The following is a 25,836-nucleotide window of genomic DNA, read 5'->3' on the forward strand; positions in this document are numbered from 1 at the left end:
AACCATTCTGCCTCTGCTCTAGATGGGTTTCCTTTCACATCATTGGAACAGTCATTTGTTAGTATTCCTCCCAAGAACCCACTCTTCCTACCTATGGAAGGAAGCATCCTAATTTTCATTTGAGGACCCACTTTTTCTCTTCTCCTAATTTACTGTCAGCCAGGGACACTGACCCCACGCTTGGATCCAGAGTCACACACATGACCAGTTGGTTCGCTCCATTCCCCTGGCCATAGTGATTGGTTCAAGGTTGTACAAGGGAGCGCTGGCTGTTCTGTTATGCGCAACCAAGAGAATAAGACTTGAAGCAATGCCCATCTTGATGCATTCCTCCAACTCATCAATGTTACAGATCTCTAGAAAAGATCCCCCAGGCCATCTACCTTGCCAACCTTGCCTTGTCCTGTTCATCACTTCTTTGGAACTGAGGCGAGCACCAGCTAATGCAACAAAAGTCTTGGCAAAAGAGGTAGATGGGGCCTTACAGGGCCGAGAGACCACCTGGGCCTCTGAGGCTTGGACTTCCTTTCCATCCTCTTTGCCAAGTGAATGTCCCCAGTCCTGGGATGCTCACCATCTTCTTGAAGTATCATTTCCAAATCAGCCAGCTCTGATTATTCAGACTCAAACTTTCAGGAAGAGAGGGGCATGCTAAGCCTGAGCCTTTCATTCTGAACTACGCCCCTCAGCAAGCACTTGTTCGCCCACTTATTTCCTCACTCAGTCACTTCTTCGTACGGTCAGTAAATATTTTTCAGCAGTTTCCACGCGTCAGGCACTGGTCCAGGTATTTGGGAGACATGAGTGAACAAAACACACAAAGCCCCTGACTCATGGAGCTCACATTCTAAGAGACAGAAGACAGGCGATCAACAATAAACATAACCATTAGAAAGTGACAGGTACCACAGGAGAAAACAGAGCAGGTGAAGAATGACCGAGGGCCCAGTTTTACCACCGTTAAACCGTGGTCGAGGTGGGCCTAGCTGGTGCCGGGACACTGGCCTCTGACGTGAAAGAGGCCAGCAGTGACCCGTGCGCAAAGTTAGGGGTCCTGTGACCAATGTATTAAAGTTGCTTCCCAAGCTCTCAAACTTCTGAGTGACTTACTCCGCTTCCAACCACCTGTGTTTGTTGGTAGCTGGGGGCTATGTCTATACACAAACCAGTTTGACTGAATTTCTTTCTATTTTTTGTTTGTTTTAAGTGTTTGGGTGGTGAAGGGTGGAGAGCTGTCCAATTTTGGCAGTGAGAAGTGGAGTAATGTTGGTGGGAGGTAGGCCGACCTCACAGTTTGCTCACGCACCACCCTCCCCCCCCACCCCCACCCCGGGGACTCGACTCCATAAATGTCTGGGAACCTGAGTTGGGACTCTGACAAATGCGTGAGCCACAGCAAACACCTGACAGGAATTCTTCTTCTTAGTAGCAACTGGAGATGCCGCCTCTGCCAGGGCTGGCGACCCGCTGACCCTGGTGTCCTGGGCCTGGGGAGCGGCCACTGGGAGGTGGCCTCCTTGGCCCGGTGCCGCCCCAGAGGGGAGGCCCTGTGAGCCGGCCGCCCTTCCCATATGTGTTTGGGCTTTCTCGTTCCTGACCTGTCCTCCCACCGGCCCTACTGCTTGACTGAGATTTATGTGCCGGCGTCACGCTCACCCTGGAGCCTTTGAGGAAAACATAAAACAAATCCCAAGGATTTGGGAGGGAGGGGCCCATCATCAGTTACTGTGAGGGAAGTCAGAGGCAGCTGCACATAACCTCCACCAGTTCAAGGTGCACCCTGAGGCTGGAGCCCAAATCCCTTCGCTGCCAAAGCTGGCCGGGCCGCCTGCCTGAGCCCAGTCCCGGGGTTGGCTCGAGTGTTTCCCCGTGAGAGGCTAACTCGAGGGCTGCACACCCCTCCCAGGTGAAGCCCTCTGTGTGTCCGGTGAGGGTCTGGGCAGGGCTACAGGCTCAGGAGGTGGGGCAGGAAATACCAGGGGTCAGGACTGGACCTCCAGCCTCGGGGAGGCAGAGTTACAATGAGCCCTGCTTCTTACCTGCGTGACCATGGGCTAGTTCATCACTTCTGCATTAACTCACCTGTGAAGGGGGTAATGATGGTGCCAAGCTTATCTGGTTATAGACAGAACAAAGGGTCTAAAGCTTATCAAGTCCTTCATGCCATTCATGGCATATAAGCGGCACTAAAAATATCAGCTACCAGCATTATAAATGATATTCTTTTTTTAAACGTTTACTTACTTTTGGGAGACAGTGTATGAGTGAGGGAGGGGCAGAGAGAGAGAGGGAGACACGGAATCTGAAGCAGGCTTCAGGCTCCGGGCTGTCAGCACAGAGCCTGACGCAGGGCTTGAACCTACAAGCCACAAGATCGTGAGCTGAAGTCGGACACTTAACAGACTGAGCCACCCAGGCGCCCCTTGATATTCTTTTTTTTTTTTTTTAATTTTTTTTTCAACATTTTTTATTTATTTTTGGGACAGAGAGAGACAGAGCATGAACGGGGGAGGGGCAGAGAGAGAGGGAGACACAGAGTCGGAAACAGGCTCCAGGCTCCGAGCCATCAGCCCAGAGCCTGACGCGGGGCTCGAACTCACGGACCGCGAGATCGCGACCTGGCTGAAGTCGGACGCTTAACCGACCACGCCACCCAGGTGCCCCAATATTCTTGATATAACAACACACACGCACACACACACACACACACTCACGCACCACTGCCTAGAACCTGTAGGCTCTCCCCATCTCTGAAAGTTTTTCACAAGAGCAGTCCCCCTGAAAATATGACGAACCAAGTCCTCCATTTTAGTACTTTATCCTTATTCAATGACTTCAAGGGGGGAAGCAATTTGTATGACTGTGCTCACTGCCATCAGGCAACTAACCTGTCTCTTTATGGAGAACATAAACCATGCACATTGGCACCGGCCCAAAGCCGGGGAGAAAGCAAGCTGTAAAAACAGAATCTTTAATGGTTATATTCCCCTGGTCTTTCAGATTATGACCTAGTCCTCACTTCAGCACCCCGGACACATAGAGTCTTTCACCAAGGCCAGTGGGAGGCATCTGTTCCATCGAGAGCTAAATCCTGTAGGACCACACTCAGGACTGTGGGGTCACAACACATTCAGATACAGTCAGACAGACACACACGGTCACACAAATACACACACGGACATGCAGAGACACAGACACACAATCACAGACGTGCACACACACACAGACACATGCAAACATTCACATAAGCAAACACAACTAACAAATCTAAACACTTAACACCTAAGTACTTAACAACTCACCTCAATCCAAATCATCACTTCGATTAGGGAATTATTGTTCCCTGTAAACACATGCAGAAACCGGAACTCTGTAAAATCAAGCAACTGCACAACATGCCCCAGCTGGGAATCTGAACTCAGCTCTGTCTGTTTCTCAAGCCTATGTTCTTTCTTATGCATGACACAGTCTCTCTACAAATATTCTACACACGTTGTCCTGGATATCTGTCAGAACCCACTAAAAGTTGTCAGCTCAGGTCTGGTTTGTAGTCTAGCTGCAGAGGGAGGGTAAAGGCAGGCGATCGAGTGGTGGTGCTCAATTGGGAGTGATTTTGCCCTCCAGGGGATCTCTGGAGGCATTTTGGTTTGTCACAATCAAGGCAAGGAGATGCTACTAGCATCTAGTAAGTAGAAGCCAGGGACAGTGTTGAACGTCCTACAACGCACAGGGCAGGGAATTACTCCATCCCAAATGTGCTGAGGTTGAGAACCTGAGAGTAAGAGAGAGATGCCACCCAGTCTGCAAGTGAGGTCAAGAGCTCTCCTGTGCACACTCCTAGCTGGGCTCAGCTTACAATCCTTCTCCCGCCTGGAATGAGCTGCTCACTTTGTTCCCAGAGTTGTGGCATCCTCCATAAACTCTGGGACCCATGTTATTGTTTTGTTAAGGAAATCTTTCAAGTAATTACTCACTTTCTCTTTCTTTTTCCTAAGGTAAAATTAGAATCTCTTCTGGGATGAGCAGATCCATAGGGCTATCATTTTTTATACTCTCCCCAAAGTCTTCTGACTTTATGCTAGAAAGTGTATTTTGATGCCAACCAAGAATAATAGCACTTAGGGAACATAAACCACCTTTTGCTACTCAAAATGTACCTTTTGTGTTTTATTTGTTTGAATAATTTTCTCCAATTAATTTACAAGCATGTGAACACTCATATAGGCCAAGGGATCCTCTCCCAACCAGGAAGATGTTTGAGTAGCCCCACAAAGTCTGCAGATCATCTCAGGCTAATACTATTACTAGATAAAAGTTAAGCAATTATGTTATCAGCGTTCTCCAGAGAAACGGGACCAATAGGATATAGATAGCTAGAGCTAGAACTAGAGACAGAGACAGAGATAGAGAGATAGAGACAGAGATAGAGATAAAGATTTATTATAGGAATTGGCTCACATGATCATGGAAGCTGAGAAGTCCTAGTACCTGTTGTCTGCCAAGTGGAGAACCAGAAAAGCTAGTGGTATAATTTGTCCAAATTCAAAGGCCTGAGAAGCAGGGGCTCATGGTATAAGTCCCAGTCTGAGTCTGAAGGCCAGAGAACCAGGAGAGCAGATGTCCAAGGGCAGAAGAAAGTGGATGTTCCAGCTCAAGTTAAGAGAAAATTTGCCTTTCCTCTGTTTGTTCTATTCAAGCCCTCAATGGATAATATGGTGCCCACCTGCATCGATGAGGGTGACCTTCCTTATTCAGTCTACCAATACAGATGCTTATCTCTTCCAGACATACCCAGAAATAATGTTTTACCAGCTACTGGGCACCTCTTAACACAGTCAAGTTGGCACATCAAATTAACCATCATAGCAATTAATCACTGACAAAATTCCTAAGAATGGGGATCATATGGCCATTGATTAGAATATAGGGATAGTTTGGTCAAAACATGTCATAACTCTCTCAGCCATGGTTTGATTGAGTCATGAAACTGAAAAGACCAGAGGAGCGATGACTTCGGGCATGGCTGGATCCAGGTGCTCAGAAAACATCAGCAAGATCTGTCGTCTCTCAATTTATCTGCCCTAATTCCTCTGTGTTGGCTCCATTCTCACAAAGATTTTACCCTCAGGGTAGCAAGATGGCCACTCCAGCTTCTGCCTATATCCTGGTAGAGTATGGTTCAGTGGGAAATAGGTTGGGCCTCCTTTCTGACATTCCCAACAAAAGTCTCAGTGTGTTTCTTATTGAATCATATGTCCATGCCAACCACTGAAGCCACGGGACATGACACGCCACTTGGCTAGGGCCTGTCGGTGCTGTCCAAGTGAGTGATGGGGAAAAGAAGGTGGATAATGCCATCCAAATCCACAGTGACAACGTTAAGAGCAAAATCAGTATTGTCCCCAGTCAATGAAGGCTTGATCCTGAAGAATCAAGCAACTGACAGGAGTCCTTACTGGCAGTGATAAGCCTGGCTCTGACTTTCCAGAACTGCCCTAAACAGGACACCTGTCCTCTCTAAAGACCTCCAAAGTCTTGTCCATTTCAGAATGTTTTCCTCTATGGATGCCTTCAAAAGTTACCCTAGGATACCTATTACAAGTTTCGGCATTCTCTATCAGTTTTGAGACCCATATTCTTTCCTTATTTTTTTGGATAAGAACAATCTTTCAAGTAATTACTTGACACATACTGTATCTATTCCAAACACAGCAAATAAAGAAAAATGGGACAAGGATCAGCAGAACTTTACTGCTGTTTTATGTCTTTTCTGGCAGTTACAAACAAACCAGCAAGTCACTTAGGATAACCTACTTGGCTTACAAGTTTCATGGTAGCATAAACCATTCATTTGAGTTGGTTCTGATTAATACCCTTTAACACCAGAAGGGTACTATCGTGCCGTGGAGAGCAGCCTGAAGAAGTCCTCCCATGTCTGACAAAAAAGGGTGGGAAGAAGGGACAGGGACTAACATGCTACTGGGCCGTCAGGCTTGTCTTCCCCTCATGGGGGAAAATCATTTTCTGGTGGTCAAATTGGGTAGAGTGTGGAACTGTTATCGATATTATGATAAAATTATATTCTTTGGTGCAAGCATGAAGCCTGTAATTGTTGATTTCATCCTCTGATGTGGCCAATTACGGATACATATATTGGTAATAACTCAGCTGGGCTCTTGGCATTACCTAGCAAAGAGTTGGCTGGAAGTACTCGGGTGTCTATTAGGAAAGTAGGATAAGCATAAAGTGGTGGGTCATGTGATCCATCAAGGCTGTAATTGCATCACCACGCAGAGTCTGTTTCTCTTAGTCCATCTATTGTCTCTGTGTCTAAAATGGAAAAGATCCCATCTTCATCTAGAGAATGACAGGGCTTGAAATGGTCAGACCCAGGATTTCTTCCAATGGGGGAACATTACTCAACACTTTTAAGTGTTTTAAGTGGGACCACATGACCACATTTGAGTCAGAGCCTCTGAGCTGAAGAGGAATTCATTGGAAGACAGGAAAATATTCGGAATGTAGTCCAGAGATAAAAAGATGCCCAGTAAGCTCAGATGGGTAAGACACATAGAAGATGCATAAGGCTTAACACAAATCTAATCCAAGTTCTGGAAGGTGATAAAAGAACAGAATGGAAGTCTTATCAAAGAGATAACGTTACCCGTTTTCAGATTTAGGATTCAGCACAGAGGCATCATAGTGAAACTGCCGAAAACTGAAGAAAACAAAACAATCTTAAAAGCAAGAGATGATATAACACAGATCGCCCATAAAGAACTAGTTTTTGGAACAGCTGCTGACTTCTCACCCCCAAGTGTGCCCAGAAGAACGGAGCATCTTCAGGGGGCTGAGAGAAGTTCCTGTCAGCCCAGAGATCAATGCCCAGTGAAACTCTCAACAACGATGTTAAAATAAAAACACAAACAAAAACTGAGTATCCACAAAAAAGTAACCTACAAAATAGCTTTAAAACTTTAATTCTAATGGATGTATGTTAGACACAAGAAAAATTATTCCAGACGAAAAGCTGACGTAAGTAGTAAAAAGTGAGCAAAGGCGTTGGGAAATATGTGGGCTAATCTAATGATTGTATACAGTGATAATGCAAATACCAAATGGGATGGGGAAAACAAAAAATAATAGCTGAAATAATAATACTGACCTATAAGAGTAACAGAACTCCAGCTGACACAGTAATTATGGATAATAACAGTTGGAAGGAGTGTGATCTGGGAGCAAAATTATCCTAAGTTTTGAAGATTATTCTGGAGGATGTGAAATATGTTAACTAAATGTGAACTTTATTAAGTAAAGTACACTTATTTAAACTGCTAGTATAACTACTAAAACAATAAGCAAAGAACATACATCCACCAAAGAGGGAGCAGGGAAAAATGGAATAAGAAAATAAAATCCAAAAAAGACAGAAAAGGGGGAAAAGAATCAAAGGAAGGGGGCACCTGGGTGGCCCAGTGGGGTAAGCACCAGACTTCAGCTCAGGTCATGATCTCATGGTTCATGGGTTCGAGCCCCACGTTGGACTCTATGCTCACAGCTCAGAGCCTGGAGCCTGCTTCAGATTCTGTGTCTCCCTCTCTCTCTCTCTGCCCCTCCCCCGCTCATGCTCTTTCTCTCTCTCAAAAATAAATAAACATTAAAAAAATTAAAAAAATAAAAAATAAAAAGGATCAGAGGAAGCAGGACAAACCCAAAGCACATGACAAGTTACAAGAAATAAAGTTAAATATATCAGCATTCACAATGAATATAAATGGATTAATATCTTCAGATAAAAGACAAAAACTTCCAGTCAGAGTTGGAATTGAAAAAGTTCAAATGTATGCTGCACATAAAAACAAAAATTAACAGACCTGTAGGAAACAAATCCACCAGTATAACAGCAATTGTTTCAATACACCTCTCTCAATAATGACACATGAAGTAGATCAAGAAGTCATTACAAACTGAAAAGGTCAAATAAAAAATTCTGATTCTGTGCATTACAAAGAACAGGAGCCTAACAATTAGAGAAGACCCACACCCCTCAAGTGTAAAAACTGGTCACATATTATGTCTTAGAGCTGACCTTGGAAAATACAGAAACATGGCATCTCCCGTGCCATGTTCTCTGACCAATACGCACTTAAGTGAGAAAATGTGGGGGTTGAAAAAAATATATAGAAAAACTGCATATGGGACACCTAGGAGGCTTAGTTGGATAAGCGACTGACTCTTGATTTCGGCTCAGGTCATGATCTCCCAGTTCATGCAATTGAGCCCCATGTCAGGCTCTGTGCTGACAGTGTGGAACCTACTTGGGATTCTCTCTCCCCCCCGTCTCTCTGCCCCTTCCCTGCTCATGTGTGCACACTCTCTCTCAAAATAAATAAACTTTTTTTTAAAAAAAGCTTCATATAATTGAATTTAAAAAAAAATAACTAATGTGTCACAGAAAAATAATAATGGAAATTAGAAAATACTTAAACATGGGTGAGGCAACTAAAACAATATTACAGGGGAATTATACTTTCAATATTCCATTATAAAGTAAGTTATAAGCTCCAAATTAATGAACTAAGCATCTAATGGACAATTAGGAGGGAAAATATCAGGATAAAAACAAAGAAAATAGAAGGAAAGCAATAATAAAGATAAAAACAAATATTAATAAATTTAAAAACAACACCAAGAGTAAAGATCAAAAAACCCAGAAGTTGGGGTTCTGAAATGACTAACAGAAAATTATTGTCAATATTAATATAGGTAATTAATACACATAAGATGCAAATAAAATTAGGAGTGAAAGAAAAGACAGTAGTAGAGATGCTACAGATATTAATAGTTAATAATAAGTTATTATTTTATGGACAACTTCATACTAATAAACTCAAAAATTTCGGTAGAATGGATAAATTCCTAGAAAAATCCCTATCAAAATTGACTCAAGAAAGAAGAGAAAGTAGAAATAATCCTATAATTATTTTAAAAATTAATCAGAGGATACAAAAATGCTTATTTGAAGGGGCATATGTACCCTGATATTTATTGCAGTGCTGTCAACAATAGTCAAATAACGTAAAGAACCCAAATGTCCATTGACTGATGAATGGATATACACAATGGAATATTACTTGGCAATCAAAAAGAATGAGATCTTTGCAACAACAGGGATGAAACTAGAATGTATTGTGTTAAGTGAAATAAGTCAGAGAAAGATAAATATCACATGATTTCACTCACATGTGGAATTTAAAATATAAAACAGATGAACATAGGGGAAGGGAAGGAAAAATAAGATAAAAACAGAGAGGCAAACCTAAGAGACTCTTAAATACACAGAACAAACTGAGGGTTGATGGAGGGGGGTGGGTGGGGGGATGGGCTAAATGAGTGATGGGCATTAAGAAGGGTACTTGCTGAGATGAACATTGGGTGTTAAATGTAAGTGATGAATCACTAAATTCTATTCCTGAAACCATTATTATACTGTATGTTAAATAAGTTGGATTTAGTTAAAATAAAAAATAAATGTATAAAAATGAAAAAAAGTTATATCAAAAGGGTGCCTGGGTGACTCAGTCGGTTAAGTACCCAATTCTTGATTTCAACTCAGTTCATGATCCCAGCATCTTAGGATCAAGCCCCATATCAAAACCTGCTTGGGACTTTCTCTCTCTCTCTCTTTCTCTCTCTCTCTTGCTCTCTCTCTCTCTCTCTCTCTCTGCCCCTTTCCTCTGCTCACACACTCTATCTTTATAAAATATAATTTTTTTAATTTTGAAAAAAATTAAAAAATAATAAAAGTAAAAAATTATATCCAAAATTTCATTGTTATAAAAAAAGAAAACGCTGGATTCTGATGGCTCTATAGGCATGTTTTACCAAACAGATAGGAAGAGATAATTCCAAATTTATACAAACTCTTCCAGAGCATTATTTTTATTAGGCCAACCTAACCTTGATCGCAAATAAGACAGGGACAATATAACAGGCCAATTTCACTCATGAGCATCAATGAAAAATGTAAATAAAACACTAGCAAATCAAATTCACAAGTACATGAAAACATTACAACATTATTACCAATTTGGGTTTGGTCAAGAAATATAACTTTAGTTTATACAGAAATAAATGAATGCAAGTCATCATATGAACAAATTAGGAAAAAAAAATCCCACAAGATTATATAGTAAATGCAAAAAAAAAAAAGGCTTTCCATAAAATTCAACTCAGTCGAATGAACCATAACTACCAGAAATAAGATTCTTTAGTGATGAAAGTTGAGAGTATTCCACCTAGAAATACTTTTAGAAATATAGAAGAATAACTTTATTACTTCAGTAAGAAAAGCATTTTTAAAATAAGACGTAATAAGCACAAACCATAAAATTTTGACAATTTGTGTTAAGTTCATTTATTTTTGAGAGAACAAGCACAGTGGGGGAAGGGCAGAGAGAGGAGGGACAGGGGATCCGAAGCCGGTTCTGCCTTGACAGCAGTGAGCCCCACACAGGGCTCAAACTCAGGAACCATGAGATCATGATCCGAGCTGAAGTTGGATGCTCAAATGACTGAGCCACCCAGGCACCCAGAAATTTTGAAAATTTAAAACTAGAAATCTTTTTCATAAAAAACAAGAAACTGGGGAAAGACTTTTGCAACCTGTAACCAACAGAGAATTAGTATCAAGGATAAGGAATTCCTATAAGTCAGTGATAAAAAGTCATTACTCAATAGAAAAAAATCCATAAACAACATTTAATAAGGAAGACATAAATAGACCATATACATATTAAAAGCTGATCCGTCTCTATTAGCAGCTGTATAAATGTGAATTAAAACCACATTGAGAATATCACTCAGCCATAAGAAAGATGAGATCTTGCCATCTGTGACAATATGGATGGACCTAAAGGGTATTGTGCTAAGTAAAGTAAGTCAGTCAGAGAAAGAGCGCATATAATTTCATTTATATGTGGAATCTAAAAAACAAAACAAACAAAAACAGATTCTTAAATACAGAGAACCGGCAGTTGCTAGAATGGAGGTGGACAGGTGGGGATGGGTGAAATCGATAAAGGGGATTAAGAGGTACAAACTTCCAGGTGTAAAACAGGTAAGTCATGAAGACGAAAAGAACAGCACAGAAGATAGTGTTAATATCATAATAACATTGTATGATGGCACATGGTGACTACACTTATCATGGTGAGCACTGAGTAATGCAAAGAACTGTCCAGTTAATATGCTGCATACCTGAAACTAATATAACATCATATGTTAACTATACCTCAATAGAAAAATGAATCAATTAACATACACACTGAGATGTAATTTTGGACTGGGAATGATTAAAAAGTCTGACAGTACTTGAGGTAGGCAAGGATGTGGGGCTACGGAGCTTGTCATTACAACCTGGATTGGAACAGCTGCTTTGAAAAGCACCGTGATGTCACTCAGTGAAGGTGACTGTGCACAAGCACCAAGCCCCAGAAATTCCAGCCACAGGTTGGAAAACTCTTGTAAGGAACTCTCCCACAGAAAACTCTTACAAACGTGTGCCAGGGAACATATGCAAAAATGATAGGGCAAGATTATTCACATTAGTGAAAAACTGGACACTAGCTAAATGTCCATCGACAGTAGGATGGATAGATAATTGTGGTACGTTTAGACAATGGATGGTCTCTGACACTTAAACTCTTGCGTGATGTATAGAGGCACAATCAGGGAAATAGCAGGAGAGAGCGTGGAAGGTACCGGAAGTATTTGTTAGTTTGTTGTTTTTAATTAATGGTGGTGGTAGTTACCTGACATTGATTTCATTATTCTTCTTTAACTGGGCATACATATTTTATAAACTTTTGTATCTATGACATTTTATAATCAAAAGAGCATTTAATAAAATTAGTCTTTTTTTCAACTTTAGAAAGGCTCTAAAAAGAAGCAAGATATTTTGTATTGTGTGTTAAATGTTTTAAGTCAACCAGTAGTACTGTGTTCTTTGAAAAAATGCTATAATTTCCAACAAAATAAAGAACAGCATAGGGATATCGTTACCATTATGTGATATTCTTTATGCTATATAGCCAAAGCAACTTAATGAAAACATTAAATAAAAAGTGAATGCATTACAAACAAAGAGCATAGCTATTATTTTTTAGAGGTTATTTTTTTAACATGGAAAACCCAAGAGTATCATTTAAAAAATAAAAACGAATAAAACCAGAAAGAGAATTGGGTAAATTACTCTCAGCCAAAATAAATAATAAATATATGAGAATAAAGGTTATGCAACAACTTATTTTGAAAATACCAGGAAAATATTAGATTCAAAAAAAAATACCTTAAGAACATAAGATACCTTGAGATAAACAAGACATCTTTAGGACCTACCTAAATAAAATAGTAAAATGTTACTGGGGTACAAAATAAAGACAAATAAATTAAGAGAGAGAGAGAGATGCCATAGATACCCTTTGGATGGAAGACATGATACTACATCAATTTTTTTCAAGACCAGCCCATAAAATAAATACCATCTCATTACTTTGGGACTTGATAAAATTGTTCTAAAATTAGTCTGAAGAATAATCAGTGAAAATTGCAAGAAAAATATTTTTAAAAAGAAGAAGAATCCTATAGCAGAGATTTCTCAAACTCCTGGATATTAAGATATAAAGCTTCAGTGACTAAAACAATACATTTATTCAGGTACAAGGATATCACACCAGGATGTTTGCTGGAGTGCTTTTGATATAAAATGGGAGCAATCTCATGTCTGTGGACATGCGCCCATTTATTAAATTATGTGGCAGTAAGTACAGTGAAATAAAAACTTACATAAAAGCTCATCTAGGCGTGCCTGGGTGGCTCAGTTGGTGGAGCGTCCGACTTCGGCTCAAGGTCATGATCTCACAGCTCGTGAGTTTGAGCCCTGCGTCCAGCTCTGTGCTGACAGCTCAGAGCCTGGAGCCTGCTTCGGATTCTGTGTCTCTCTCTCTCTCTGCCCCTAACCCACTCGCATCCTGTCTCTGTCTCCCTCAAAAATAAATAAACATTAAAAAAAAATTTAAAGCTCATCTACATCTAGATACTTGTCATTAAACTGCAGAACTCCAAAAACAATGAGAAAAATCTTAAAAGCAGGTAGGCACAAGTCTGTATTATGAACCAAAAGACGGCCCTTTAACTGGCAGGAAACTTCTCAAAAACAACAGTACAGGTCAGAAAAAAATTGAATAATATACCAAAAATAGTGAGCAAAAATAAACAGCCTAGAATTTTCCCCTGACTAAATTACCATTTAACAGTGAGAGCAAAGGATAAAATAAATGGACTTCCATACAAAGCCTGCAAGAATTTGCCCCTGAAAGTCCCTTTCTGTAAGAACTATCAAAGAATGTAAGACAGAAAGAAGGGGTCTGAACCCCCTGGGTGAGAGCAGGAGGAGACAGACAATGAATGGCGAGCAAACAGAAAATCTAAAGCAAGACCTGGGTACAAAAATGATCATTACTAATTTTGCAGCATAAAAAGGGTGAGACACAAACATCAGATTACAATAATATATAATTAAAGGGGTAATGAGAGCTAAAACGTTACATATACCTCAATTTTAAGTTAAGCAAACTCATTAAAAATATTTTATGGAGCCTTTAAAAAAGAGAAAAGGAACACATAACATGCAAGCCAATGAAGGGATAAAAGGAGAATTGTAAAGAAATCAAACAATTCGCCCCCCCCCCAAAAAAAAAGGAAAGGAGGGAAAAACAGAAGGAATAAACAAGGTGAAGAAATACCCAAACATGCATAAGTCTTGCTTCTGTGTAGAAGGATGTGGATGAAGCATTTCTCTCGGTTAACAAGAAAGCACCAAAGTTTTTCAGTCATGTTATTCTAAGGAGCTAGTAAAAGCAGTTAGAAGCCTTGGATAACTGAATTACAGAGAGAAAAGAGGCTTAGAAAGTGGGGAGAGCTTCAGCTTCAGTTTGAGTGCAGATGGACAGGATCATCGTAAACAGAGATAATATGTGCAGATAAGAAGAAATCAGCAAAATCTGCATGGACCAGCAGGCTGGATCCTAACGCAGAACAAATGATTCACTGCAAGAACTCTCGCCCCTCTCCCACACCCTTGAATTGTGCCAAGAAAGCGTAGATACAGGAGGGAGAAGAGAATATGGTTCAACAGTCTTACTGGAGTTGAAATCCAAAACAAAAATATGTGAAACTATAGCCCAACCTCCTCCTCTCTCAAAACTAACAAAATGAGAGAGGGAGTGATTGATAACAATGAGAAGGACATTTTCCCTCTCGGCTTTTTCTCCCCCAAGTTCAAATCCAGTCATGAGAAAAACATCAAACGAATCCCAAAGGAGGGATATTCCACCAAATACCTGACCAGTACTCCTCAAAATTATCAGCATCGTAACAACAGGGAAAGTCTGAGAAACTGCCTTAGACCATAGGAGACACGGGAGACACCATGACTCAGTGTCACATGGGATCTCAGATGGGATCCTGGATCTGAAGAAGGATGTTAGTGGGAAAACTGGTGCCGTGTGAATAAAGTTTAGTTCATAGTAACGTACCAAGGCTGGCTTCTCGGTTGTGACAGGTGTAACAGTAATGTAAAATATTCCTAAACAGGAAAGCTGGACAAGGGATGTGCTAGAGATCTTTGTACTGTCCTTCCAACTTTACTGTGAATCTAAAACTATTATACAATAAAAAGGCTATTTTTTAAAAAAGAAACATGGGGCGCCGGGATGGCTCAGTTGGTTAAGCGGCCGACTTCGGCTCAGGTCATGATCTCGCGGTCCGTGAGTTCGAGCCCCGCATCGGGCTCTGTGCTGACAGCTCAGAGCCTGGAGCCCGTTTCAGATTCTGTGTCTCCCTCTCTCTGACCCTCCCCCATTCATGCTCTGTCTCTCTGTGTCTCAAAAATAAATAAACATGAAAAAAAATTTTATAAAAAAAAAGAAACAAAAAACAACCATTTACAAAGTACAAAACACTTATGAAAAAAATTAACAGAAGATAAGCAAAACTGGCATACTGAAAACAAAAAAAGTACAGCTCACAAACTTTTTTAAAGCATCTCACTAAATGGAGGGATATGCCATATTCATGGATTGTAAATCTTCATATAGTTAAAATGTGATTTCTCTGCTGAATAGATCAATTGATTTGATGTAATCCCAATCTAAACCCAGCATGCTTTTTTGTTTTTTGTATAAATTGATAGGCTGGTTCTAAAATGTAAAGGAATAGCCAAAACCACTCTGATAAAAAGGAATAAAGTTGGAGGACTTATACTGCCTGATTTCAAGACCTACTAGTAAGTAAGAGCAATCAAGATAGTGTGATGAGGGCATGTTTACACAGACATGGAAACAGAACAGAAATACACACATATACATGGCACATTGATTTACCCCAAAGGAGTCAAACTGAATCATGGAGTAAAGAGGGTGGTCTTTTCAACAAATGGTGTTGAAATAACTGGATATCTATCTATCTATCTATCTATCTATCTATCTATCTATCTATATTTTTTAATAGCATCTGGCCCTACATCATACCACAAACAAGAATTAATTCACAATAGCTCACAGACTTAAATGTAATAAATACAACCATAAAACTTAATTTAGGAAACATTTTTACAAGTTTAGGATAGGTAAAGATTTCTTTGTGAGAAAAAAATGAATCATGAGAAAAACTGATAAAATGGAGTTTGTAAAAATCAAAACCATCTGCTCTTTAAAAGTTATCAGTGAGAAAAGTAAAAAATAGACTACATACTGGGGGAAAATATTCACAATGTATATACATCTATCACAGCATTTGTATCCAAAACAAATAGAACATAACAACCTTCAATAATAGTAACATAATGGATCCAATAAAAATGGGTAAAAAATTTAAACACATAATTTATAAATGTATAAAAACACATAATTTATACAAATGGCCAATTAGGACATAAATCAATATCCTAAGTCGTTAACATTGTGTGTCAACTACACTCAAATAATTTTTTAAAAATCCATAGTCATTACAGAAATTCAAATTAAAACCACAATGAGATACCCACTCCAGAATGGCTAAAATGTTTTAAATTTTTTTTCATGTTTATTTATTTTTGAGAGAGAGACAGAGACAGAGCATGAGCAGGAGAGGGCAGAGAGAAAGTGAGACAGAGTCCGAAGCAAGCTCCAGGCTCTGAGCTGTCAGCACAGAGCCCAATATACAGGGCTCGGACCCACGGACCATGAGATCATGACCTGCGCTGAAGTCGGACACTCAACCGACTGAGCCACCCAGGTGCCCCGTGAATGGCTAAAATGTTTCAAATTGACAATACCCACTCCCCAACAATGTGAAGCAGCTAGAGCTGCCCACGGCAATGTAAAATGACCAAACAGCTTTGAAAAACAGTTGGGCAGTCATTTATAAAGGGACGTATCCATTTATCATATGACCCAGAAATTCTACTCCTAGATAGCGACCTGAGAGAAATGAAGACACATCCATAAAAAGATCTGTAAACAAATTCACAAAGAGGCTTCATTCAAAGAAGCCAAAATGTGGAAGCAAATCCACTATGTATCAGCAAGAGAATGAGCTGTTATATATTCAACCAATGAACTGTTACTGCTTATCAAGAAAAAGGATCAAACTTCGATGCATGCGACCATGTGCATAGATTTCAAAAATACTACTTTTTGCAAAAGAAGTAAAGACAAAAAAAGTACATACTGTAGGATTCCATGCATGTGACCTTATCTGTGAGACAGAAATGAGAACAGCGGTCACCTCTAGAAGGAGAAGGAGGGACTACACAGGAGAATGAAGAAACTTTCTAGGGTTCTGGAACTATTCTAGATCTTGATTTGAAGTGTAGATGACATGGGTGTTTAGATTTGTTAAAACTCACCTGTCTCCAGATGTTGTAAGCCAGTAAGCCATCATCTGGGATCCGTGAGCATCTTTTAAGCCCCTACAGAGTGCAGATAGTAACCTGTGCCCCAGGGTGGGGGAAGGAACTCTTGTAGTCTGCCCTCAGGTATCCTCTCATCTTGCTGAGAGGCTGAACTACCCACTTAGTCAAGAAGCAGAGCACTCAAGGCATGGGGAGCATCAACTGGGAAGAGGCAGGCAGAGAGAGAGCTAGAACAGGGATACAATTCCCCCAGGTGCCCTATGCAGCCTTATTTTCAGAGACTGCCATTTGTAGCAAGGGCCTCCCCAAGCTGCTTCCCGGCAACCCCTACACATCCTAATGTCCCTGAAGATCACTCACAGGCTCCCAGCTGACTCACACCTTTCTTTGATCTTCTAAGTGAAGGCAGCCTTCAAGTTCAAGGAACACAAAAGACTTCCACAGGTGTTAACTCACCCAATTGCTCTATGAAGATATCACCCAGGCCCATCATGGCAGGAAGCTAACAGGAAAGTGCTGGATGTGGGGCCTTACAGTTTGGAAGCTCAATATATACTTTTCTGAGGTGCTCTGCTGAGAGATTTATGTGACTCAGTCTCCACTCCCAGCAAGATACTGCAGCGGGAAGGCTGCATGGGCACCAAATGCTTGAGACACGATTTATCATTCATGGCCTCAATTCCTTAAATCTTGTAGTTGTCAAATGGTGCTTGTGAGATTTCTCTCTCTCTGCCCTTATTCCTATTCCTTCCTGGTAGAAAGATGGGGACAGTTTGTGAGGGCAAAGCTGGGTTTCAGGATACCATATAGGAATGGGTCATCGGCATAAAAATTCACTGCCAGTCCTGACACGTAATTGGTCTGGTTCCGAAATTGCAAACAAAGACCTCAAACAAAGCTCAGCAAACCCCCAGCTGAACAACCAGAACCTAAATAGTGTCCTAGTGCTATAACAGAAGACCGCAGACTGGGTGGCCTCTAAACGACAGAAATGTATTTCACAGTTCTGGAGTCTGGAAGTCTGAGGTCAGGGCACAGTCGGGTGAGGGTCCCCTTCTAGATCACAGACTTCCTGCAGTACCCTCACAGGGCAGAGGGCTGGAGAGATCTCTCTGGGTCCTCCTTCATAAGGGCACTGGTCCCATTTATGAGGGCTCATGATCTAAGCACCTCCCAAAGGGTCCCTCCCCTAATACCATCCCCTTAGGGCTTAGGTTTTTGACATAGGTATTTTCAGGGAACACAAACATTCAGACCATAGCAGCGGGGACCTTCTGATGCTTCCTTTCAAATCTCCAGTCCTATGAATGCACACATTGGACTAATATTCTGCTTGCATTCCCTTATTCCACAACTATTTACAGAGGGCCACACACTGGTCCAGGTGCTATGGATACAACACTGGACAAATTAGTTAGCAATCCCGGCTCTCACAGAGGGCACGTGCTAATGAGGAAACAAATGAACACAGCACCTTTGGACTATAAGAAATGCAGAAGTGGGGACATGGTGAAGGGATTTGGTGTGACTTCATGGGGAGTGAGACCCCGTAGCCAGGGAAGCTGGGGAGTCCAAAGATGCTCTTGGTCCAAGCACACGAAGGCATGTCCCATTTTCTTTTGTTACCAGTCTTCCTTACTGCACCACCGGGAACCCCAGCTCTCAGAGCTTTATATTCCTGTATCTTAACATAAGATTCTTGGTTCATAAAGAGCAGGCTTCTACTAGTGTTTAGGAACACGAAACTTGTATCTCTTTTAATTGCTCATTCACACAACACCTTATACAGGTCGCACGAGGTACTGGCCATGAGGGGATATGAGCCCTCCTGCTACCTCACCTGAGGAAAAGAGTACATAAAATGCTAAAAGAAGTCAACCCACTATCCTCCACTTGCAACACTGGAAGAAGACAGCCCTTCCCTCAAGCCTCTTTACTTCCTCTTGTCTAAAAATTGTCACGATAACTCCATGTTTGTTTGTTTTTTAATTTTTTTTTCAGCGTTTTTATTTTTATTTTTGGGACAGAGAGAGACAGAGCATGAACAGGGGAGGGGCAGAGAGAGAGGGAGACACAGAATCGGAAACAGGCTCCAGGCTCCAGGCTCCAAGCCATCAGCCCAGAGCCTGACGCGGGGCTCGAACTCACGGACCGCGAGATCGTGACCTGGCTGAAGTCGAACGCTTAACCGACTGCGCCACCCAGGCGCCCCACGATAACTCCATGTTTTTAAGAACAGCGCTTTACTGATATCTGCCAGAAAACAGACATAATAAATATCTAAATCCACAATATTTGTGATATAAATGACATCTCTTACAAGTGGAACTTTTGTGCAGTACACAACCTACACAGCCATACATAGTGACCCTATAAGAAAAATCATATAGTTCTAGGGGAAAAGCACTGATGTGGGTGCTGGTTCCAGATCTGACCTAATTTTCTGTGTGACTTTGGAGTTCTGAATTGACCTATGCTAATCATGCTGAAATATTAGATTTTTGGCAGAATGCTGCCATTGATGAAATGTGAGTGAGTGTTAGCCCTATCCCACAATCTTACCACAGAAAACAAATTTCAGCTTAAATCTGCCCCACTGGAAGATCTTTATTAAAAAGAATTAATTGGTGAGGGTGCACAAAACAGTTCACGTAGTCTATACTATAAGGTTGATGAAATCCCAGCTCTGTGACTTTTCAGGCACAATGATCAAAGCTTGCATGAAAGGTTGACTCAAAGCAGATGTCCCAATTGCCTAGGGTCCAGTTTGTGCTATCTGTTATAGTCAGCCTCAGACAAACAGTGATCTGTGTACCAGTGGATGGGCGGTCTCACGTAAGGTTATGCCTCATGGTCCACCCCCATTTGGGCTGCAGGTGGGTTTTTACAACTTGTTTAATGTGAGAATAAGAAGTTGTCCCTAGTATATTACAACCAATCCACATATATTGACTATACTAATTTCACCCGTGAGAACCCATTTCTAACACTTGTCATGCTAATGGACAAGCCACTCATTTCACCAAGTCAAATCCATCTCTCGAACTCCTTATGCAAATCTCCAGAGCCCATGGTATGGGTAGAGGAGATAAAGACAGACAAATGGGTTTTCTGATCAGAATCCTGGTTCACAAATCCCGGAGTAGGAATTCCATCTAGGGAATTGGCTGCCTGAGGGTATTACAGCTAATAGCACACTCTTAAGATCCCACCACCTAATGAGTATTGTAAAATACAGACATCCCCATCATGAGAACATCACCTAACATGCCTTGCCTGTTTCCTCAGTCATTCAGTCCACCTCATTAAACACACACTGGGAGAGAGGCTTGAGATCATTCTGCCCTAAGGAGCTCAAAAGTCTAGATCTTAGAAGGCAAGTAAATACCATTTCCTGTTGCCAACCCATTGGTAGGAGCTATTTAGAGTAGTGTCTCAAGAAGAATCCAAGCTCAGCAAGAAAAGATATTTAGGGTTAACTGATAATATCTGCCGTGGCATGAAATGAAAAATGGCCGTACATATTTATGTGCTATTCCCACACTAGACATTCCATAATGAAAAGACAGTCTTACCAACCTCCTCAGATATTTAAAATAATAAAGTGGATTAATTAATTGTAGAACTACATTGAAAAACGTCTTAAAACACTGCCAATTTGAGGCATCATTACTACCAGAAGTAGCTGCCAACTCAAGCAGAAAGATGGTATCACATGCCCATCTTTGGGGAGTCAAACACACCAGGGATGAAGAGAGAGAAGTGTAGCAAGCTTTACTTATGGCAATTTCCTGTAAAGAAAGGTCAGTACGAACCAGGCTATGCCAACATGGCTCCCATTTAGCTTTTCTGAAAAAACCAAGAAAGGATCCAGTGGGCAAGAGCCCTGGCCATGCTCAAGACACCCATTCTGCAGTGAAAGCACACTGTGGACTTGGGCACCGGTGATCTGAATCAAAGCTTAGCGGCACAAGCTCCCCACAAAACTGCAAACCCCCTTTGGAACAAGGGCAGCATTTTACAGATGCATGGCCAGTTCCGGTGGCCCTGCTAAAACACAGCACAGGCATCCCCAAAAATCACCACACCATGCAACGTTTTATAATAAAAACCACAGGAGAAAAAGGTGTTGGAACACAATGCTCAAAATCTTCATTGGGGACACATATTTTTTAAAGAGAGGAACCTCATAAAATTGGTAGCACCTTTTGTACAGCGTGTTCAACAGCTGAGAAATACATGGTATTACAATAAATATGGCAGTTTACCTGGAAAAGACCTGGCATTTCCGTGTGGGAAGTGGGCGTGGGAAGAAGGCTTGCAGCTTGCAAGTGGTCGTTGTGCAGTAGAGGACGGAGGTTGTCTGAAGTTGGACCGACAGTTGTGGTTCACAAGACACATGCTGACCTGAGGTGGATGGTGAACGTTTGAGGTGCATCCACTTGTGTGTTCCTCCATGTCTTTGCTCAGCTTCCGGAGTTCGCCAAGTGTTTATCCTGGACATGATTCAACACACCCACATGTTAAATCTGTGTCCTGCTCAAATTGTTGCTAATACATCAATCTTACTGGAGCAAATGTGAATTTCTAAAACAAGCGTCATCATAGAGCTGACTGTATACAAGGCTAGCCTAGAGCACAAAGGGACTAATTAGTCATAGTTGTCACTTATCGAGAACTTAGTGAGCTCTTACGAAAATTTTCTTAGTCAAGCATCACAGCCAACTCACAAAAATGGTCATATTTACAAATGAGGAAACCTGGGGCTTAGAAATTAAAATATTTGCCCAAATTATTCATGCTGTAAGTGGTAAAGACAAGATTTGAACCAAGTTGGCAGGAATGCAATGCCCATGTTCTTCACTGTGTCTGTTACTGCCTCCCCAAGAGATTATTACGTGTGAGGATAATATACCTACTCATTGACTCATCCAGTGATTGTGTAGGTCTCCTTTTTATACCTTAGCACACCAGCTACCACAAAATTGTGCTGTAGCAATCTATCTCAAATGATAGAAAGAAAGATCAAATTAGGAACTAGGAATTGGGACTAGGTTGTTATCTAAGCCCCTGGCCCCACCCCAGACGATGGCTGATCTAGTTCAGCATGTGGCTGATGCCAACATCTCCCAAGGACACCACTGCAATTGTATGGAGACCAGCAAGAGCACCACAAAACCATGGGACAACCTCAGACCACACAGGACTGTCTCCAACAGTGGCACCTTGGGGTAGCAGAAGCTAACTGCAGATGGGGCTGTGCAGGACAGAAACGAGCATTTACCTGCAGAAAACTTACTAACATCGCTGGCTCCATATTTGATGCTCCCATCAAAGGTTTCAAGATACCTAGCTCAAAATTATACAATGAATGGTATTGATGTCACTTTGGCGAGTTATCTTGGGATTTGGAAATTTCTACTAATCAAACAAGTCACCATCAAATAGTGTCTTATAGAAACTGCAAAGGCGTGGGGCCTGTTGATAGGTCTATTCAGAAGGCAGATGCGCCTCTGTATGTTGGCTATGTCCCTTCACAGCTGTGACATCTTGGGCAAATGATCTGGCTTCTCCATACCTCACCGCCTCATCTGCAAAACTGAGATAAAGGAGTGCACGCAACAGCAAGGTAGTAATGATTCAACAGTAACTATAAAACTCTTAAATCAAGGGCTTAACAGATGGCAGTAGCTTCTGCATCAGCCATATTCCTCATTGCTATTATGATCATATCTTCAGCCCAAAGGGCCGGATACAGCCAAAGAGGGATCCAAGGCCATCTTGCATGGGGTTGTCGTCAGAACTTCCCATGCAAATAAGAAATCAAATAAAGCCTGTCCACGGAGGAGGAAATAGAGAATTTCCATTGGTATAAAAATACTCACTTTAAAATGTGGTCCCATCCTTTTCATTGGTGCTTGCTTTCTGAAAACCCGCACTCTACTTCCTCAACTTTGACAAAACCAAGTGCCACCCAAACACAGAGAGCCAATTCCAAAATGACTCAAAGAACCACGGGAATCAGAAAAAATCAGTTAGCTGCAGTCTTGAAAAAACTTTAAGGCAGCAATTATGGCCTGTTCAGTCATATCCTGTCCCTTGTATTATAAAAAAAAAAAAAAGTACTTTGAGGGGACTAAGGAGCTATGGTTTGCAATGAAGTAAATCCAGTATTACTCATCTAGACCAAGACAACTGTTCCCAAGTGTACATATTTTTTAACATAAAAGGGTATACAGAATCAAACTCATCATCTCCAAGGTATATAACAGATTTCCCCATCAGGTTGTTGTAAATCAGGTACCAAATTCAAGAGAAGAAACACAGACCTAAGAAGATATCCTCGGTGAAGAAGACTGCCTCACCCTCCTGAGGAATCCTGCTACTTTCCAGGATGCTTCCAGGTATTCCATCCTGAGGAATACCTTGCTAATAGCAGCAGCAGCTTCCTTTCTGCATGTGAGGAGCTACCCTTCCCCTACTTAAGTCAACCTACTATTACCTGAGACAAGACCAATTATATCTCATTCTCCAGATCAGAGTGACTGGCTGGGGGATCGGCCCCAAATCCAATCAGTGGGACCCAATCAGGCCTCAGTCAGCATAGCTGGGACAGAGATCAGAAGTCTTCTCCCCACTCCATTGGAAGCAGAAGGATAGAGATAATGATTCTCCAGCTACTTTGTCACTAGGGGAGGCAATCCCTTCTGAGAACGGACCTCTGTCAGAGGGCAGGAGATGAAGAGAGGAGAAACGCGGGATCCTGGTGGCAGCATTAGAATATGTATATCTATCCATGCCTGTAGCTGTACATTCTCATGGAACACATCTACATGTGCCATTGAATTTGCTTCTCATTTGCACCCAAACTTTGACCAGGTCCGCCTCCCTCTGCTAGAGTTTCCTATGTGGAGTGCCTTCATTATTCCTCCTCATCTGTGTTAAATCTAAACCTCCTTTAAAGCCAAGAATCCTCTCTCAGCAAAGTCTCCCCTGACCACTCCAGCCCTGGCCACGGCTCCCTCCTCTGAGCTGCCAAGCACTGGCCACTGGATCCATTTGCTACAACACGACACACCAGAAGTCAGGCTGGATATGCACCGTTTGTCCCCAGTTATGCTGGAAGGATATCAGGGGCCCACGAAGCCCCTCATGGAGCCTGGCTTACTCAGTTCCTTACACATAGGAATTCTCAGAAAGTATTTAGTTGACTAATGAAGCTAATAAAAATGAGTTTCTGTAACCCAGAGTGTGACAGTTAATAAAAGCAATATTTTCTTATCATGCGAATGGAAAAGATCAGAGTAATCTTTTCGTTTTACAGATTCCATACCCTTTATCATTTTTATCAAGAACCACCACCGTGGCAGTGCCAACCGTGATAAACAGGTAATTTTTTTGTGCTTATGGTAAGTCCATTTCATAATATTTTATTCCATCTTTGCCACAAACTCATGAGCTTATCCCATTAGCCCCACTCTATAAATGAGAAAGCCAAGACTCAGAGACACAAGGGGACTTGTGCGAGGTCAAGGTTAACCAGCAACAGAGCCAGGATCTGAACCCCGGCAACCCACCCCAAGGTGTTTGCAATCTGCACTGAAAGAACTTGAAAATCACAACCCCCCCCCCCACTAGTGTGTGCTGTGACTATACCTGCAAGTCATGGTTGATGTATCTCACTAAACGCTTCTTGGATAAATCCTTCATAATTCCCAATAATGATATCACAATAATTTTTATCAGTTGTATGGAATCATCCTTTAAAACACTCTAAGATGTTGGGGCGCCTGGGTGGCGCAGTCGGTTGAGCGTCCGACTTCAGCCAGGTCACGATTTCGCGGTCCGTGAGTTCGAGCCCCGCGTCAGGCTCTGGGCTGATGGCTCAGAGCCTGGAGCCTGTTTCCGATTCTGTGTCTCCCTCTCTCTCTGCCCCTCCCCCGTTCATGCTCTGTCTCTCTCTGTCCCAAAAATAAATAAACGTTGAAAAAAAAAATTTAAAACACTCTAAGATGATAGAGATTCAGGCTAATTTTAAGCTAACTCCTAGTACAGGGCTGCATCGATAAGGGCAATGATGACTCTCACATAAATGGCCACTGTACTAATGTCCTAGCCATTGTTTTCACATGTGCTGCACAGGGCATGTATTAAACCCAGGGTCCAATGATAAAGATGAGAGGCCTCCTTTATAACACAATTGTCTTTTGAAACAAAACCCAATAGGTATCTAATAAAGCCAGGCTTAATGTTCTCTGTAAAGATGTGCCCTGAGATTAGACACAGGAACTGCAGAACCCCATAACAAGGGGATGAGATGGAATCGGTACTGGTTTAGGGACAGCCGTCACTGAGGCCAGATCTTGGAGCTGCAGCATCCCCGCTGGTGTGGACCACTCAACACATTTGCCTAATTATGGATAGAGCCCCTGAGGCTAACAGCACTGAGTCTGCAGTTTAGATTTAAAACTCCAAGCATAGCCCAGGGGAGTTGCATACTCACTCAGCTTCAGAGACTCCCAGTAGGATGGCTCAGCAGAATATGTTTTTTGTTTTGTTTCATTTCCTCCATTCTTTTTAAAACTTAAAAAAAAATAAAGCTATGGTTTCTGTTGGCTTGCTAGTGGGTACATGCCCTGGGGTCATGAAAGGTTGAGATGGCTGTCTGTGTGCCTGGTCTCAGCTCTACACCTGACAGGGTATGAAGAAAAGGAGAAGAGCAGAGGGAAGGAATCATTGAAGCGAGCAGGATTCTAGCATTTAAACGTGTATTTCATAAAGACTAGTGTCTAAATGCAAGCCAAGTCTTTATCCAGTACTCAAAAAAACAACAAAAAAAAAAACAGTCCTCTGCCCAACATGGAAGGTAACGATGACTGTTG

The 25,836-nt window shown here is 41.7% G+C and overlaps 1 long non-coding RNA gene across 3 annotated transcripts in view; it reads right to left on the bottom strand.

The window, feature by feature from the left end:
• The window catches only part of LOC123383645, a 208,984-nt gene that overhangs the window by 141,856 nt on the left and 41,292 nt on the right, over positions 1-25,836 (bottom strand). For all 3 annotated transcript variants that reach the window (XR_006593577.1, XR_006593572.1, XR_006593575.1), the window contains one exon: positions 21,223-21,450. This is a non-coding gene — a long non-coding RNA (uncharacterized LOC123383645). The remainder of the gene's footprint in view (positions 1-21,222; positions 21,451-25,836) is intronic.

The sequence above is a fragment of the Felis catus genome, chromosome A2 (assembly GCF_018350175.1).
Source record: "Felis catus isolate Fca126 chromosome A2, F.catus_Fca126_mat1.0, whole genome shotgun sequence".
In the NCBI taxonomy this organism is placed as follows: domain Eukaryota; kingdom Metazoa; phylum Chordata; class Mammalia; order Carnivora; family Felidae; genus Felis; species Felis catus.